This window comes from Dreissena polymorpha, chromosome 15, assembly GCF_020536995.1.
Source record: "Dreissena polymorpha isolate Duluth1 chromosome 15, UMN_Dpol_1.0, whole genome shotgun sequence".
Taxonomy (NCBI): Eukaryota; Metazoa; Mollusca; class Bivalvia; order Myida; family Dreissenidae; genus Dreissena; species Dreissena polymorpha.
In genome coordinates, this window is record NC_068369.1 from 30,327,386 (window position 1) to 30,342,111 (window position 14,726).

At 33.8% G+C, this 14,726-nt stretch overlaps 1 long non-coding RNA gene across 1 annotated transcript; it reads right to left on the reverse strand.

The window, feature by feature from the left end:
* Positions 1-8,248: 8,248 nt before the first annotated feature.
* Positions 8,249-9,558, reverse strand: LOC127860687 (uncharacterized). Its single transcript, XR_008039892.1, has 2 exons — positions 9,036-9,558; positions 8,249-8,639 (listed from the first exon to the last, which is right to left on the reverse strand). It is a non-coding gene; the product is annotated as an uncharacterized LOC127860687 (long non-coding RNA).
* Between the last annotated feature and the right edge of the window lie 5,168 nt (positions 9,559-14,726).

The window sequence follows — 14,726 nt, forward strand, 5'->3', positions numbered from 1 at the left end:
CTAAACTCTTAATATTTTTGTATTAAAGTTCGAGTTTTCAATCTGTTATTGACTTTCGGTCTTATTTGCCAAATTTTCAAAAGGGAAGATATTTTAGAAAAAAAATATAAGGAAGATTGATGACATTGAATAACGTTATAAAAGTGTAAAACTAAAATGTAACGAGAACAAATGTTTTGTCCACCTATCGCCATACATTTTTGAGATGTAAGTGGAAATAGACAATTGTGTTTGCTCTTGTAATTTGGAAGAATTTAGGACAAATCCGATAGTGTAATCCAAACACCGGAATATGCAGTATCAATGGATTTACTAAACTAATTTTACCGGTACAAAACGACTTTTTAATACAGGTCCCTTTTTTATATATTTTTACTCGTTTATTTTTTTTTAATGTAGCTGAAATGAGTCACAATTAAGTTGTTTATAAAGCTTGATTACTCTTAAGCATGTTTCATATCTCACCTAAATGAATTGTAAAAATAGTTTATCATATGCTTATCAATCGTTCTTCAATTAATCTCATTTTTTTTATTATTATTGCGGCAAATTATAGTTCCTGGCATTTCCCATAACGATACAAATGCAGTGTTGACGTATGCCATCTTGCGAAATGTGCACTATTTGTTTTAAATAAACATGTTATACCTCAAGACCGTTGAAGACATTATTGAGTTTATATGGAAATGACGTTTGACTCAAACACGATCTAGAGTAGTTGTATCAGAGTATCGATAAATTAATTGTACACAAGCATCTGAAATAAATTACAAAAAAAATCATACACAATTAAATTTCGACAAAGTATCAAGTATGGACTGTGCTCTTTGGAAAAGGTGTTAAATGACGACTGCACAGGCTAATCTGGGATGACACTTTCCGCACATGCATTAATCCCCCTTTTCACAAAGCCTGGCCTATATATAAACAAATATAATATGAGCACTTGAATCAAAATGTGAACAACTCACCTTCAATCGGACGTGTTTGTTTCTTTCACAAACACATCTATAACCGGACTCTTATCTTTTTAACATAATGTTCCGATTTTGGTAAAATCCATCATACAACATGTTAAGAATACACAGACAATATTTGGCATCCATATAAAATTGCAAATGCTATTAACTGAAAAATCATATTCCAACATGTAAATGAAAAGTATACATTTTAAATGCCTTGGACAACATTTTTTTTTTTTACCTTTGCCACATTTACAAATTTCCATATATTTCTGTTTAAATCGAAAGTGGAATCATACGTTAAAGTAACACAATTAAAGTTCAGGAAACGACAGGAAGAACTTCTATGGAAACATAAAGCATATGTTAAATATAGATTACAATATATACAACATATCAGCGTGTATGGACGTGTATGTTTGCGCAATGCATTTGAGTTTAATAATACGTATTGTAAAGGTTTCATTAATTTATATCGACTCGATAACAATTCTACTTGTATGGAACGATGAAAAAACCATCATTAAACATATCAAATATGTTCCCTATGTCCAGTTATGTTAACCCCAGATGACCGTTAACATTTCCAGTGCCGTAATGTTGTGAAATTGTCACGGCGATTTACGATTGCTTATTCAACGTGGTCACATCGTATACGTTTTCCATATTTAAATCGCTCTCGCGTCTCTGATTGGCTGAGAATCGTATCGTATTCGCCTTCTATAATGGATGAACGAGGTCGTGCCCTTCTAGAACCACCCGTTACTGCGTCCGAGGGCGTAGCATGTCCACTGATGTCACTTACTCCGTAGTGTTGAGCATCTTTACAATTGACGGAGTCCGCCGTTTCATGGTTACACTCGTAGAGGGTTGGCCTGCGGTTTTTGTTCGGCTTGATATATGGCAAACACGTGATTATTCTTATTTATTATTAAATGATGGCGACCACTAACGCCGTTACCACGGCAACTCCCACGCAGATAAGCGCTATCAGGATTTTCTATTTGATCACAGGTTTATCTGGAAAACAAAACAATGAGTGCGCATCATTTCAGTGTTGATCGTATTTCATGGCACACAAATACATGATAAGCATAAATACAATAAGGTATGATTAACCATATTCAGCATTAAAGTTATCATACACATAAAGCATTGAACAAAACTAAACAATATGCAAAACAAAATAAATTGCATTATGTTTTTAAGTTTTGCACCATATTAAACACGCATTTATTATTATGCACTAACACACATTTTGAACTGTTATTTTGGGAGATGGGGTCGGGTTTAGGGGGGATACAAATATATTTTAAAAAACTATCACAGCGATCTAACTACACTTGGCACGACTTTTATGGTTGCGAGTGGAATTGTGCAAACCGGACGATTTGTTTGCTGCGGTAGTGGTTTAATCAACGCCAACGTTAGTTTCCAACGTTACTAGTGACGTCACAAACTCTGAGGTACCCGCTGATGATGTCATGGGTGTGCCCGGTGACGCCGATACGTAGTTTGGCACCTACGACTCTTTTCCACTGTATTGTTTAGTGTCGTGAACAGTTGCTTTAAGGGTGAACAAACACATTGAACATCATTCTCGATTATCGTTCAACTGAATAACTAAAACATATGTCTTTGTTACATTACGCATTGAAGAAAGAAACGTAAACAGCGATCCTGAAAACGGAATTAGAATAGTTGAAACATGAAATGCTTACAAATCTATTAATATTGTAATAGTCGAAATATTTTTTTAGTAATTGGTTTTAACTTACGAACAGCACATTGTATTTTTTATGTTTGGTTATTACTTTTTTCAATACGCTTAAAAACTGCAAATTGTTGTTGAGTGACTTAAAATACAATAATTCGAAATTTAATGTTGACATAATCTTCGTCAACGTCAACACCACCACAAGTTAAATCTTCATCAACAAAAACAACAACAACATAAGTATCACCCTTATCCTCTAATCATCTTATTCCCATTTTTCATATTCATTGTGAGCAACAACATAAGGATCGAAGGTATAAACAACAACAGCAGCATCATCAGCAGCAGCATTAGCGTCACTATCATCATAATCATAATCAATGACACGCATGCGCATCTTTGAAATCATTATTACAGAAGACATAACCTTCTTTATGCTTCCAGTCATTAAAAACTCTCCGTTCACCAACGTGATAAAACTGTCATTCCTTCTTATCTAAACTCAAAATCGTTGTGGTTCATTCGGTAACCAACGTTTAATTGAACATCATTGGTTATGTCTTCGTACCGACTTCAAAGACGGACGAATAGCTTTTGGTACAGTTGTCTTTTCTTAACTCGCCATGTTGGTTGAGCAGTAGCACAAAACAATGCACGTTGAGGTCTTTCGCTAACAAACAAAGGAACAATAGAAACAATATAGCTTAAATAGACATTTTCACAGATTGTGTCATGGTCATTTTAAGCTTTAAATTGATAAATGTAAAGATTGCAACTAAATAGACCATTGGAATTTAAGTCTTATATTTAAACCACTCGGTCATCCGTGCCCATACAGTGAGTGGTATATTTAATACTTTGTATAAGCAATCATCGGAATGTCACAAAATATAACGATACCAGCAGAGCTCTCCAAACGATTCAATTATTTCGCGTTTATAACGCTTAATAATTTTCATGTTTTAAATCGTCAAAAGATGTATATAATGGATATTGTAGAGAATAGTAAATATTTAGTATTACTGTGTTCTTTAAAATACCATAACTGCAACGAAAATTTCCAAATCTGAAACTTTTTTGTCATTTGTTCTCAATTTACCAAAACGTTAAAAAGTCCCTTTAAAGTGTTTTTATTCGTAAAAATAGAATGGTACTAGTATTTGAAGTGTATCTTACGACATTTATTCTATACACAGTCTTAGATCGGTTCAGGACCATTTTATCTAAATGCTCCATCGGAAATAAGCGCTCGGAATTTCGTGAAATGTCTCAAGTTATGCCACCATATAAAGTCCGTATATCTATTGTTAAATCACAATAGAGTTTCACAAATTACTGCTTAACATTGATTGAATTTTTGAAAACATTTTACTTGCGTTATCTAGCTTTGTCCTGATATAGATAAAAAAAATCCTTCTTAAATGTTCGTCATGACGACAGTCAAAATGTCTCGAAAAAAATGTTTGAAACATAAATTGTCGCATATAAGAAATATATGTATTACTGTTTTCACACGGGCTCTTTATGTGTACATGTTATAAATTATAACAAATGGTTGAAAACAAAAAACGAGAAAAAAAGGAACACACTTACAGATGATATAGTTAGTATAGAAATATACAAGCAATCATTTGAGAAAAGAAAAAGAAACACCACGCATTTAAAACAGCTTTAAAGTGGAAGAGAAGTCAAATAATCGTATTAAATTGAAGATTTCCGGGGGTCTATAGAGCAATGTCAGTGAATTAAAATTGATATTTCACTACTTAAAACAGTGAACAATGACAGTGAAAATAATCGATAATTTTCATTGTTTTAACGGAACTATTTTATCCCTATTGTGCTCACCCAAGGACGAATACTCTGAAATAAATATTGATATTAACATACGGAGTAACTTCCCTTGAACAAACATGGATATTTCCGTAATCTCGTCTGCTTTAAGAAGCCTTTACTCTAAACCTTAACAATGCATGACATCGAAAACGATGAAATAAATCTAATGTTCTCGGATATATTTGACTTTGACGAGTATTTTAATAAAAATACAAATATCTTAATGAAACATCAAGTTTAGCAGCAGAAACAACAGCAACAGTAGCAGCAGCACTGTTAACCACAAATGAAACAAACCAAACATATCCTCGGGCTTAAGAAACAGTTTATTCTGGAATACAGTCGTCACCAGCCACTGCAGCAGTAACTGTCACATTACAAACCACGACACGGCACTTCTGAACTGTCATTATTGACAATATCCTGAATGAAAATTAAAATATGAACACTAAAATGAAAACAGAAAGTGACATGAGACTCTTCAACCAATTTCTTCTTTACAAACAAGACTCAAGAAATATTGAAAATATTCCTGCGAATGGGTTGAACAATCTGATTTGTGATTTTTTTATGAGGGTAACAAAAAGGGCGGAAGTGAGTACAAACCCACAACACTGCGAAGCCTCATCAGCTCCTTTGATCGCCATTTAAAACATAATAACAGGTAATTATCACTGGCTAATTACAAAGAATTTGCGAATGTCCGGGGAGTTCTGACAACATGCTTAAAAAAGGCTATACAAATAAACCCAGAGAGGCTGTGCCACTTACAAGAAGAGCACATCAAGGCTGCATTCAATCCAGACACTTGGAGATTCTAGTCACAGAGCCTTATTTCATTCGTTGTCGATGATATGCACAACTAATTTCGGCATGAAAACTGAAAAGGTAAAACATACACTCTGCTTCGGAGGACATCACATTTGGGGTGGATTTTGAGTCTGGCGAAGAGTACATAACACTAGATACCAAGCGCCAGACCATTACCAAAACATGGGAAAATCCAATAAATAAAAGGTGAAATTTTATGTCTTGGAAAATAAACTATCAATAAACATCAAACCATGTACTGCCTTTTAAATCAAGTATTTAATTCAATGGTCATTTATATAAGTGGCTTACTAAATGTACAGGGCAAAATTAATTTAAATGTAACACGTTTATAAATGTGTTCAATCACCAGGTGAAATCCCCAACACGAACACCGGATGCTTCGCCTGATTTTCCTGGTCGACCACGCTACAAGAGTATCAGTATGATTCCAGACAGTTGATAGCGTTTAAATATTTTGGAATAAAATGTCCATGAACACTGTTGAATCTGTTCCAATCAATTGCAGTCAATTGTTTACTCTATATTTTTGTGCTTTGACCGGAATGGCAAAAATACAAACATAATATTTTGTAAGCATAAAATAAAAAAGATAATTGGTTTGATTTGGTGGAATATCGATTAATTCACTCATGATCATTGAACACTTATATTTTCACTCATGGCAGCGCCAATCGTTACAATATTATTTTATATGATCACTCATGAATTCAAAACGATATTCCATCCAATCCAATAAATATCCACTATATCATACACAAAGTGGTTGTATTTTTTATAAAAAACATTTTCTTTCTTGTTAGTATTTGATTGGTTATTTGTTTTAGACTAGTATAACACACAATAACAATATGTTGAGCCGAATCCTTGTGATATGGTTATAGGTATGGTAACAATATGAAAAATATGAAAATATGATAAAATAATGTTTGTGTAAAATTAAGGGTATTTACTCAAACACTTGAGACTCGTTTTGGGAAAGCTGGGCTTAATGTACTTTCATAAAGTGTCACTCAGGTAAGCATTGAAGTACGCAGAGACTAATAAGTGGCGGCATTTCCGCTATTATTAAATTTTCCTTGCCGATGAGGTCCCTTTTATAAATCCACTGAAGCGGAAAGTGTCGTCCCTGATTACCATATGCGGACTTCACATACAAATCTGGGACGACACTGTACTACTATGCATTAAACCCAGTGTTCCCAGTGTTCAGGTTTTTATCTCTGTGTGTTACGAGTAAGAATATTTGGTTAACGTAGCCTAAATATGAATTTCTTCAAGCTTTGTTTCCACTTTGAAATAAGACATACTGGTAATCATTTATGATAAATGTCATTAAAACGCAAACAGTGTTGTTGTTGCTGTTGTTGTTGTATTATCCTTTCAAACAAATGAACACATAAAGTCGCGTATTTCTTAATTTGGAGAAAAAAAGAGGACATGTGCGTCGGTCATTCGCGGATGTGTTTATGTTAAGTTCGTGGAGCGTTTGAAATCGGTTAGTTTAATGTAACGCTGCCGATTGTTTTACTTTTTTGTTCTTTTACAGCCAAAGCTCACGACACAATAACCTACTTAGGCAGCACTTCAAATGTTCCGTTTTATCGCTCGTCCTTGACCGCTGATTATTCGTCGATGACGTCATCATCTAGTGCTTATCGATACTTACGATGCTATGGATGTTCATGGCTATGAAAAGATTATGCGATATTTACGTGTGTGTCCGCATATTGCTTTTAACTAAAGGTGCATATACTGACAATATAGTTATCAATATTTTGTCAGTATATCATGATCGCTTAACATACCAATCGTCGGTATGAAATACATTGTTTTTGTACCTGCATATTATTTAATGTACAAAACATTTGGTGAAAACAATATGCCACATAATTTCGTTTGCATGTTATTGTTATCTTAGGAAAGCAACGAATTTTAAATAATGGTCAAATATGAAGATACACATTAAATTATGTGTAATTTCCTGTTGTATTTAACTATTGATTTTTGTGTTTTACTTACTTTTTTTCTTGTGTATAATGTTCAGTCAAATGAGGTTTTTCCTTAAATTAAGGACCATTTAGTGATGTAGAGTTTACCGTTATTTACATTGGTATACAATACCTGCATACAGTTTTTACACGTATTCCTAGTAAACCAATATGTTTTCAAATATTTCCAGATATTGTATAGAACAGAGAGTAAACACATTCTTTAGTCTGACTCATAAATGTAACTATTTCAAGGAATCATAAGCAGATTGCAAGGATAAATGCATTACGAATACAGAGGAGAAGTGTGTTGGAATTGGTCGAATGTCGATTGTAATTCGAGAGTGTTCACAGAAAATGATATTTTCACGAGTGAATAAAAATCACTTTTCCATCAAATCCAACACATTTTATTTTTGTTTATTGCTTACAAATGAGTATTGTTCTATTGTTTGCCATTTCGGACTATATCATTTCTCGTTAGGCGCCCCAAAATGTTATGAAATTTATGTTCAAGGCAGGCATATCCGAATGTATTCAATAACATTAAAAACAGAGTAATCGCCCTTGGTATTATTCGGGGTCACAATTGGGAAACCAAAGGTATATCCACATAGTTCCGGTCCAACAATGACAATTATCGATAATTTTAACTATTATTTTTCACTGTTTGAAACAGTGAAATATCAGTTTAAATTCACTGATATTGCTATTTAAACTGTCGGAAAGCATAACATAAATGTTGTTGTTTTTGTTAGTGTTGTTTTTGAGAAGAAACCTTCTGCCTAGTTGACATAACATTAAAATATATTCATAAAATATATAATACGTATTAACGTTTTAAATATGTTTTGCAACACAAAATGCACATCAGTGAAGCAGGTTTGATACGTGGCACGCACAAATATCGCTTTAAGGATAAGTATTTCCCCAAACAACCATTTTATTAGATATATTAATATATTATGCACAATTCAATCTTGATAATAAATAAACACGTATAATCTTGATAATACAACTAGATTCAGTCTGTCGTTCGACGGCCGGATATGATTGGGCAAGCGTTTCGACGGCTTGGTATGATTGCTCAAGAGTTTTGACGGTCGGGTATGATTTGTCCAGAGTTTCGACGGCCTGGTATGATTGGCTTTGAGCAGGAGCACGCCGCGCCGCCCATCTGAATGGAACACAAGTAGTCGCACATTGACAGTGTCGTCACCGCTAGACGCGTTGTCGTAGTAGAAGTTGTGGTTTGGGGCGTGGATTTAGTGGTTGTTGTCCTAAGGGGCTGATGTGGCATTACTAAACGAATGTATGAATATCGTAATCTATCATGTCAATTCACAAATAATATAGTGTTCAGTATAAGTCGTGGTTAGTTACTTATTCTGCAATAGTTCATAAGACAAAAATATATAAATATAAATAAGCATTTAGAGTTAGATGAGGACGGTCTAATTAGAAAAGTATTGTAATTAAACCAGAAACACAACCGTAACTTAAACGGTTTGTATTTGTTAATAAGAATGGACTATGAACAATTTCACGTCTTTGGAATAGTAAACGTTGGCATATTTTGACAAACACATGCATATTGTGTTTGTCAATTCCAAAAAGTCAGTCGCTCTATCTCTTAAACTATTCGTTAGTTATAAGATAGAGAAGACTATTGGCAATACTATTGGGAGGAATACATACGCGCACAGTCGCATCCTTCAGCGTGGAAAGCAGCGGATTCTAGGTCATGTCCACAGAGATCCATACAATTTAACAGAAACCCACCACTGGGCACCGTTAGTACCAATGTAAGGTACAGACAAAATGTCTGACTTAATAATGACATTATTCGCCTTGTTTAATGCACAATACGTCTGCGTAAATCCAGTTATAGGTGTTGTTAAAATATGTAAAGTGCTGTAGATATCCGGAATTTGAGCGCAAAATTCGTTAAGGTAGTTGTTTTGTTATATTATTAACAAGTATTGTATTCCAGAAATCTTCAAAATTGTGTGTCTATATAAAATAAACACTCGCTCTTGTTTTAAAAAGTAACTGTACTTTCATTTAAACCATACATTTCTATCTGGAACATTATCGCAAATGAATTCGCCAATGGACTTTCCATATTTAGTCATAATCGTGAAGTGTTGATAAAGCCTAACACATCGAGTAACACATTACAGACATTTGTCATTCACATTGACAATGGCGGACTAGGTCACCAAAGTGCGATAAGGAGTTTATTGTAGTCGTTCCGTTGCGAAACACGAACGTTCTAAGTACACACTTTTGACACAATCACGCGTCAAAACATGACAAATATGACGCAATATTACGTAATGATGCATGGGCTCTTTGTTGCAATGTGTTTGGTAAATTAAATTAATGTTATATTATTATAAAAAAGAAAAATATTTCATATAACAAACCGTATGCGACTTACCATATGTTCTACTTACGAGTTTTGCTGTTTAATGAAACTATGAGCCCGAAAGCGTTCACAAAGAAGAACAACCGCTTGACAGATTTGGAACTCGACCACCGGGCGAGCGTATTTCCACGAATCGTTTTCTTTATAATTATCAACACTGCCATCCAGTAGTTGACTTTTATCATCGGAATCCAGTCATATTTATATGAACATTAAAAACACGTCTTTGAATATTTCTCTTTAGAGATAGCAAATTGCTTGTTCTTTAAACGACCGAACATACATACATACAGTGTCGGCCATTTTTGTTGTCATTTTATTTAGCTGGCAGGTCCTACATTTAGTATTTCATAGCGATATTAATCGAATATTCGTATTTTTTCACACGGATATGTACAAAGGCGATATTGCACGATGTTCATTAGAGTGCTAATACTTAAAGACTGCTGCAGTTGTTTCTGTCATATATCCGATTGATCACATCTTATGTCTCTTTGCATTTATTTTTATCCTGGCTTTATCAACTTACTGAAGGCAGTCACGAAATAAGAATCCTAATTATATTAGATATTTGTATTTAATATTAATCATAATCTGATTCAGATAAAAACAACAGGTCTTTTGAAACGATATCTATCTAAATTGGAGTAACATAAAAAAACTTAGTGTATATAGAGGATAACTGAAAGATACACTATTAATAACATATTTGAATTTCATTTTATAATCACGCACACTGCTTATATTTCATAAGCAACGCGTTTTACAAGTCAAAGACATGTAATTGTAAAACAATTTCGTTTGTCACTAACTTTTCACAACAGGCATTTGTGTGTAAAATATTTGTTTAACCCTTCATTCGAAATGACTTTGTACAATTATTTATAACGAACGAATTTGCCCATGATATATTTGTTTGAGCTTCGTTGTCTGCTTTATTAGCATGTTCTTCACAAGATGTAGGATTTACATATTATTTCATTTTGGTCGACACATTAATTGAGCTAATTACCTTTTTGTGATTTTTTACAAATGTGTTACGAACAATATCGAACAATATCGCCTACCCCCCTCCTCACAACCTATTAGTATTAGTTCTGAGCATACTGTTGATTGTATCCAGATATCCATATGGTTTTTGAAATTCTATCATGAATAGAGCTGCACTGACATGCATGTACATGATCCAAACAAGGTCCTGAACAATTTTCCAAGGAAATATAACAAGCTTAAGAGAATATGATATGTGTACATTTATGTTTTCTTTGTGATTCCGCCAGCTTAGTTTTAGGGACCAAACTAAATATAAACTGATTTTAGTAATTAAAGCTATTATTATCTAATCTTAATTATTACTATATGTTTGTTTTCGTATGTAACTTATACTGTTGGATATACTATGGAATATTTCGCTGGTATGGTTATCTAATGTTTATTCAATTTAAATAAAATTTAGTTTTCAAATAAGAAATAGTCATTATGTTTCTTACTTTATACAAGCTTAATATTTTTCTGTGATAATATCCTTTATTTTAAAAAACATGCGCGAATCCGCGCAGAAAAGTATGAGGAATATAACACCCCCTTCGCATAATAGTGACCTCCGAGTTAGACCGCAAACGTTAACGGACAACAGCCCTAGGCTTCGGTGTGATCAACGTTTGTTTGGGTCTCTTTAATCCGACGAGGTTCTTGCTGGTTTGTACTATTTCTTACATAAAACGCACGTATAAAAATAACCGTTACCTCTGATAGAAAGTGATAAGGAATGCAATGTTCATATTTATTCTGGTTGATGCTATTTTATTTTTAGCACCAAACAAATGCCATAACCTCATTACAGTAACATCATTTCCTTTAAACCTATGTATTTTAGCTCGATTGTGTAAAATGCCTAATGCTTTAAAACGCTCCCGAGCCCGTTTCCTAGGACTAGAACCAGTACTTGGTGGAGATATAAAGAACGCTCCCACAGTGGGTATTCAACCCGTGACCTCTCGGTCGCTAGGCGAACACTATTTTACACTTCGCCACGGCGAGTAACATCATTTACTGTTTAAAGAAAAATACTGTTGTACAGTGATTTAGTTTCGTATTTCGTGCGGTAATATAACAGGTTATGAATATGAACCGCGTATTGTTTTGTTAATACATGATTGTCAACACTGCAAATTCAGATATACCATACATTTATTATATTATCTTAAAATCGTATAATCTTCAAAGAAACAATTATCAGAATGTGATAGTTAAGACATAAAAAAACATCTGGATATCAAACATTGAATGCAAAATTTAAGTTAATATTTTTATGAAGACAGTATATAATACGATGAATATCATCAAACTCAAGTTTAATTTGCAAACAAAACAAAGACGAGGGCACATTACTATTTACAGCTGAGACAAACATCAACTTTTAAAGCAACACAATAAACAAATCGAAAACGATACACACGTATGAAACACATGTTAAATAAGAAAAACCCAAACTGAGTTACACTGTTAAAACAAATCATGTAAAACAAGTGACTGTTTAAGCGGTTTAGGATACCCGGTACATTCATCTTGGTGCAGATGTACACATCATACAAGTTCAAGTGAGCATATACTTTTTATAACTTTTTTTACAAAACATGTAAAACGCGGATGAATAAAACCTAGAATTAATGTTCTGAAGACATTGTACCCGAAAACAAACGAAAGTAGATTTTTTTTGAATTGCGAATACTGTTTTGCTGGACAGCAGTAACTAGTTCATCAACACAGGCGATGTACACTGTTGAGAAAACCATATAAATATCTGCAGATTCGTTCATACGACACAATTGATGGCAGTGAAACAAATAAAAAACGTATCGGTATCGGCGTAAACTTGTTCGTTGTTAATTAAGTTTAAAAAACATAATTTGGTTAATGTTGCAATATAAATATGTGTTAGTTAAACTTGATTAATCGTCCTCGATCTTATTCATATGTTTTTTTATTGCGATTATAAATGTTGGCATTACATTGATAGTATAACTTTATTTGCCGATAGCAACACTTAAACGCAAATGATCGCATTAATAATAGTATTAATGCTAAGAAACGATTCGAAACAATTGACGGTTTCCCCTTTTTGTGAAGATTCGTCTGTAGTAAATTGGCCTATAAAACAAGCAACGGGAAATAAAACAAAATCCGAAAATAAATCCATGATAAGTTGTTATCAGATGGCTGTGGAGATATAATGACAAATTGCTCTTCCTCTCAATAGTAGATACCAGAGGAATTTCCAAAATATTCATACATATCAGATTTTCTGTCTTCGACAATATCTGGTGTGTTCCAGTAATCGTCTGGTAAGTCCGCTTTAGTCTGGTAAGTAACGGAATTGAATCAAATTAAATATGTACAGTTTTAATTCCTTTTGTATGCATATGAAAACAATAATGTATATAGGATATAGAAAGATGTTTGTTGAAGGAAATCTCTACACAAAAAAACGTTTATGAACATTAACGAAAAGAAAATGTACAACAAGTTGTACATATATTAAACAATACAGTATAGCACAGTGCTAATTGCATTGTATCATACCATTTAATAATTTCCGTGCAAGACACATGCTTAGCCAAACCGATCAAGGTAAATGTTCAGCCAAAACGTGCAAAACACGTTTTGAGCCAAATTGTGCTCGATACATGTTAAGACAAATCATGTAAAACACATGACATCCAAACCGTGTAAGACACATGTTGAGCCAAACCGTGCAAAATACATGTTCCGACAAACCGTGCCAGACAAATGTTCAGCCAAATTGTGCAATATACATTTTCCGACAAACCGTGTAAGACACATGTTCAACCAAACTGTGCAAGATGCATGTTAAGACAAACCGTGTAAGACACATGTCAGCCAAACTGTTTAAGATATTTGTTCAGACAAACCGTGCAAGATACATTTGCAGCCCAACCGTGCAAGATACATGTTAAGCAAAACCAGTTAAGATACATGTTAAGCTAAACCAAACAATACACTTGTGTATGACATACCGTGAATTTTACAAAATGAATTACACACACACTATTTAAAGATAAATAACACAAATAATTACGCAATTAAAAGTAGTGAATGCCCTTGGAATATAGTTCGTATAAGGTACTCTCAGATAAGAAATTATAAGTTTTTTATGTGCTCAATATCTTTTGAACGCTGTATTCCTCTTTCATCTATAGAAGCATGTTTAATGGAATACATTTACTTTTCATGCATCTAGTACTTGCTTTGTTGTGGCGCTCAAGTTGGGAGAAGTTAAAAGTTCGCCCTGTAACATACAACTAGATATGGACAAATCGCATCAAGTATTACACATAAGTATTGTTGAAATGCCAATAGGAGCATACATTAGGCGAATGAAGAAAGAAACAACTTGTTGGGATAACCTGACTCTGATTGCAATAGCACGTGAGTTGAATTGTCATCAGTTCTGAGGAACCAGACCACAATGTCCTTGTTTCGAATACTGGATTGTTTGACAAAAATCAGCATATGTTGACACTTGGATTCTATCCAGAAATACACTAAGTGTCAGTTGATTGCAATGCTATTGATGCATTAGTTAAAACAGATTCTCAGCACACCAGTAATTCGCTTCTGGAAGAAATAAGAAGTTGCGATATCGTAAAAAGTGCTGATGAAACAAGAAAGAACGGTGACAGAGAGATCGTATAAGATGGCTCACTGACAAAAAACAGAGGATACGATGACGCAATATCGGGGCCTGGTTCATGCATGAACATCCATATTCAAAATATTCGGGTGATGTTCAAAGTCAATTGACAGAAAGCAATGCCGAAGATGTCTGCGATGACGCTGAAACTAACTTTGAACATCCCATATCAGATGATAGTAAATCAACCAACGATGGACATGTATTCAGATTATGTCACAAACACATAACATAAAATAAAGAT